The sequence below is a fragment of the Puntigrus tetrazona genome, chromosome 14 (assembly GCF_018831695.1).
Source record: "Puntigrus tetrazona isolate hp1 chromosome 14, ASM1883169v1, whole genome shotgun sequence".
Taxonomy (NCBI): Eukaryota; Metazoa; Chordata; class Actinopteri; order Cypriniformes; family Cyprinidae; genus Puntigrus; species Puntigrus tetrazona.
Genome location: NC_056712.1, coordinates 7,466,790 through 7,472,817, shown reverse-complemented (window position 1 = coordinate 7,472,817; position 6,028 = coordinate 7,466,790).

Genomic DNA, 6,028 nt, shown 5'->3' with positions numbered 1-6,028 from the left:
ACTGACGCACAGCCTGATTTCATCCTCTTTTATTCCCCTCCCTCCTCTCTCTCTCTCTCTCTCTTTGTGCTGCAGAGCACCGTTTCACTTCCAGCACTGCTTTGTGAGGACGGTTTCCTCCGAGGCAAGACGGCTCTGTATTACCGTATGTTTTCTCCTCCCTCTTTCTTACATGCTCTTCTCTAAACTCTGCCCCTCTTTAAAGAGGTTTTGCGCGGATGGGGAATATTGTTGCAGTTACACCACTAAAATGATACATTCTGTATACTGCACTGTAAAAATAAATAAATAAACAACCACAAACCTGTCACTGGACTGTTAATATGCAAATCAGAATTACAGCAGGAGTCTCAATGCATCTGTAGCATTACTGTACCAAAACGGTATGAATGAAGTGAGTGATGATTACGAATAAAAAAATTAAAAATAAAAATAAAAAAATGTTGTTCTGGTTGCAAAACAGCATTTGAAAAATGATTTAAGAACGCTGTGTCTGTTGTTCAAATGACAAAATGTCGTCTCTCAAAATCTGTAAAAATTTTTAGGTTTGCTTTTGTTTTGTTTTTTAATGGAGAGCTTGGTTAATCAGGCCAAGGAAATAATCTTCATATTATACAAATGTGTAACTTTCCTACAAATGCATGAAACCGATTCAATATCAGTTAAAAATGTTATGGGCCCTATCAAAAGCAGCTTATATCGAAAGCACAGAAAAAAAAAAAAAGATACAGTATGCACTTTGCATTTGCTAAATGAATGAGTGGAAATGTAGTCTGTACTACAGTTGCGTTCAGTATCAGTGATTTGGCTGGGTCTAGTGTAATCTTTAGTGCTTTCTGTACAGCGGCACAGCGAGAACCGCTGAGATTCCCAGGACAAACACAGACTTTCCAGCCACTGGACTCTGTTAGTATACAGATCAGATCAGACTTACGGCAGGAATCTCAAAGGATGAGTCTTATCTGTACTAACCCAAAGCTCCCAGCTTTACACCTGCAGTGTGACGCAGACCTGCAGCTCCGTGTCGCTCACATCGCAAAGTCTTTCTGCTCCCAGAAGAATCTGTCTGCATCCAACTTCACATTCTATCCATCCTAAATAATATACATGGGTAAGATTAGTGTGTCCCAAATCATATATATATGCCAAAAGCGCACAGGTGGTGTAATATTTGCAGTGTGTTTTTTTTCGAAATATAAATGTTTTTGGGCTCTTGCTACAGAAGAAAAGTTTACGATAGCCTACTTATCTGGCAACTTTTCACACAGAATAACAGCAAACAATATGACTGAAACTGTCACTAGAGTTTTTAAGTGTATGTACCTTAGAAATAACTTAGTGCTCAAAGGTTGCTCAAGGTATAGTTCACCCCAAAATAAAGAGTTCCCGAAAATATTCTTCCCCTCAGGCCATCCAAGATGTAGATGAGTTTGTTTCTGTAGCATTACATCACTTGCTCACCAATGGATCCTCTGCGGTGAATGGGTGCCGTCAAAATGAGAGCGCAAAAAGCTGATTAAAAGAACACAACAATCCACAAGTAACATGTTATAAAGTGAGAATCTACATGTTTGTAGTAAACAAATTCATCATTTTTAACATTTTTAACTTCAAACCATCACTTCAAAAGTCCAACTTTATTTTTTACTCCAAAATAAAAGTCTATAATCCATAATTTTGCTTTCGTCTATGAGAAATCCAGCTAGTATGAATCAGGAGAGAAACGTGCACAGATCAGGCACAAATTACAAGCCAAAGTATTTCCGGTTTAACGTGAGAAGGACATTTTCACCGAAGGAAGCATTAGTATGGATTATGAACCCGTTTGCTTTTAAAACGTCTTAATGATGGATTTGTTTCTTACAAACATGCAGCTTTCACCGCACCTTACATGAATTGATGGACTCCAGATGGACTGGATTACTGTCATGTTTTTAATCAGCCGTTTGGGCTCTCGTTCTGACGGCACCCATTTACTGCAGAGGATCCACTGGTGAGCTAGTCGTGTAATGCTACATTTTCCCAAATCTGTTCCAATGAAGAAACAAACCTATCTACATTTTGGTTGGCCCGAGGGTGAGGACATTTTTAGCTAATTTTAATTTTTAGTAAACTAGAACTATTCCTTGAGCACCCTATAAGCACTGACAGTTATATAACATAATGAATATTACCAGATGCCTCCAGCTATGACAGTATGTAAAATGTCCAGATGCAGTTTTTTTTCGGATAAAATTACACATAATAATTCAAGTTAAATATTTCAACAGTTTTTGAGAATGGCATTATTTACGTAAACGTACTCGAGACATTTCTAGGGACTTTCATGCACACCAGTAATTTACTTTCCAATGCATTCTCGGTGGCGGCAAAGCAGCATTAATGCATATAATTAGAAAAAATGTATTTGTAAAAACCCTGCAGTGTGTTTTTACTCACTCGTGACCCGCGACATAATCTCGCTGAGCCCACATATATTCAGGACTGTTTATCTAGGAGTCGTGTAATGGAAAAATGAAGCCCTCTGTTCCCACGAGCAAAGTGCCTCATCACTGAAGGAAGTGCAGATACGGAGAGGAAGTTATTAAACTTAGATGAAAGACAGAAAGCGAGAGGATAGAGAAGAAGAGTGAGGAAACTTGGCCCGTTCAGACACGCCGCTTTCTGCTTTATGGTTGTTCAAATGTTTGGTGCTTGGAACGGTTTGTGTTATCAGTCAGTCCTGAGCGGTGCTGCAGAAACAAACCCAGGCCATCGCTATAGAAACAGCCCGTCACAACTAACTAAAACCTTCAATTGTAAATACATCTGAAAATGTATTTACTTTGGCGTGAAGAGAGGAATGGATGAGGAAGAAAGAATAGAAAAAAAAACATGCTTTTTCTTCTGAAAATGTGCAAAATTCACTGCCGTAGTGCTAAGGTGTTCTGATTGGATTTGCATTGCATTGTTATGTGCACGCTAAAGTATTCTGGTTAGTTGCTATGGGGTTCTTAAAGGAATAGTTCACTAAAAAAAAACATATAAGCATATATTTAAGTAAACTTTAATCACTTCAGTGGCTTTTTAAATAAGTCTTTTGGTTGATCAAAAATACAGTAAAAACAGTCATAATTTGCTACCTTTTTTTTTTTTTTTTTTTTTTTTTAGAAGTTTTCTGTTTAAAAAATGTTGATTATTCATTTTTTCAACTATTTTCAACATTGACAATATTCAAATATTTGTTAAACACCAACTCAGCGCGTCATTAGATTTCTGAAATATCATGTGACACTGAAGACTGGATTAATAATGCTAAAATTCAGCATTGATCATAGGAATAAATTACATTCATATTCAAATAGAAAACAGTTATTTTAAATTGTAACAATATTTCACAATAGTCTTAATTTTACTGTGTTTTTATCAAATGAATGCCGTCTTGGTGAGCTTCTTTCGAAATTACACTAACCACAAACTCAACAGAAGTCTATGTATAATCCAAAATTTCCAAAATAAATGCAGTCTTGTTGAGCAGAAGAGACTGGTATTAGTCTAATCCTTTAGGTTAGGAATTCGTAAAGTCACTAACTCGTCATATGTTTTGTAATGCTGTTAGTAATGATTTGAGGAAAAGTTATATAAAAAAAAAAAAAAAAAGACAAGCTGTTTTCATATAATCCTTCCTGTTTGGATTGAAAAAACAACAGAGATTAAGGAGCATTATGAGATTTGCATAAGGACGCTGATATCTGTGAGATTGGGCTGGAATGAGTTTGTTTACGCTGTAATGGATAAAAAGGGAAACAATTCTGTGTGTGAAGAATGAACCTGCTTATCACCCGTGTGATTAAAAGCAAGATTAAACATGAAAAATGAGGAATGTGTGTATGTGTGCGTGTGTGTGAAAGAGCCTGTAGGAAGTGTGCGACAGATTTTAACAAGTCTCTAAATTTACCATCAGTCCCTGAGACAGACAGATAGACAGAAGACAGAATGCCTGCAGGGGAAAGAGGAGAGAAACAAAGGACAGAAGAAACAATCAGATCACTCACAGAGAAAAGAGGTGAGATGAAATGATACAAGAAAGAGAATGAGCAATAAACGGATTGATTCTCGTAGAGCTCTAGTGGATCAGGTCTAATCAATGGCTCTCAGACTTCAGCGACAAACAATGTTAAGTGCAAAAAAATAAAGTGCAATTTATAATGTAAAAAATGAAGAATGCTTTTAATGTAATGCAATGATGGTTTGGCTTTGAATGCAAAATAATAAGTCAACCAAAGAAAACTGCAAAATAAAGTAAAACCTTGATGTTATGTATTAAATGAACACAAATGAGTCAATAAACTCATCTGATGAGAAATGTTTAAGCTCATATCAAGGAGACACTTGTGAGATTAATTTGAGCTTTTTTCTCAAGAAGTCTCCATTTACTGTCCTTCTAATCTGATTGCTATAAGATATTAGATTTATGTTTTTTCTTTGCTACAGGACAACATGACCGTCTGCTTGAGCTACATCTCACACACACACACAAACTGTCACATAAGGGTCTTAGAAACAGCTGCTACCCTTGGATACATCAGACCGTCTGGGACACACAACAACACCACACACACACACACACACACACACACACTCTCTCCTTTAGCGGATAACTGATTTGCTTTCATTTAACACATAAATTAACATGCTTTGCAGGCAGACGGTGAGAGAGTGTGAGAGACTGAATGAAAGGCTGGGTGAGATGTGATTTGCTCTTCTGGCAAAGCCTTACTGGATATGAAATTTTCTCTCTCAGTGCAATTAAATTCATGCATTATAAATCAGTCCTCTCAGTGCATGGGTTGTGCGAACTCTCTACTAAATGACAAGATAAAATAAGACAAACTGTAACCACTTTTTGGGCCTACAAATAAAGGAACACAGTTGCATGGAGTAACAAAATAATGCATTTGAATAATTTGAAAATCTAGCCAACAGATAATTACAATTTCGGTGAAATAAATTATTTGTTGTTGAATGAGTGGATTTATGTAGATGCTTTTTTAAATTATCTTTAGTAGTTAAGCTGTGAATGTGCATCAAATGCTCTTTTATGAATCTTTTGAAACTGTGGATCAGAACGGTGGTTAGCTGTGGATGCTTTCCTTTTTTTCCTCTCTGAACACATTGAGCGGTTCATTAATTGAGATCAATATATCGTTGCAGGGATCAAAGAGATTTTGATTTAGTTCTCCACTCCTTTAATAGTTTTGAGGATTGTTGGTGTGAACATCAATATAAACATATTGAAATCATTAAAGAGCTTAATGACCCTTCAGCATTCTGATGATTGCTTTGCATAACTATGGGAATGGTTACTTTAATTGTTTTATTTTTTAACCCTGGGTTAATGTAGCACACAAATCTTTTATGATACTTTTGAAGTGCTGTTTATATCTGGAGTTCAACTGCCCAGATGACAAAAAAAAAATGTTTTTCTAACATTACTGTTGAGTTAGAGTACAATCACCGCATTGGTGTGGATACTGTACTTTGGAATTACCTAAGAGTCTAGTCGGCATCTTGGAAGTGTGACCCCAAGAAGAGTTTTTGACAGATTGTTGTCTGAATAAGTAAGTAATCTAACTAGTCTGCCACTTTTGAGCCTTCAAAATGCTCTCTCAGTTTGGTTCACTAGGATACACAATCATGGGGAAGACTTCTGATCTGACAGTTGTCCAGAAGACGATCATTGACACCCTTCACAAGGAGGGTAAGCCACAAACATTCATTGCCAAAGAAGCTGTCTGTTTACAGAGTGCTGTATCCAAGCATATTAACAGAAAGTTGAGTGGAAGAAAAAAAGTGCTGAAGAAAAAGATGCGCAACCAACCGAGAGAACCGTAGTCTTATGAGGATTGTCAAGAGAAATCGATTCAAGAATTTGAGTGAACTTCACAAAAAATGGACTGAGGCTGGGGTCAAGGCCACCAGGAATTTGGCTACAGTTGACATATTCCTCTTGATAAGCCACTCCTGAACCACAGACAATGTTAGAGGC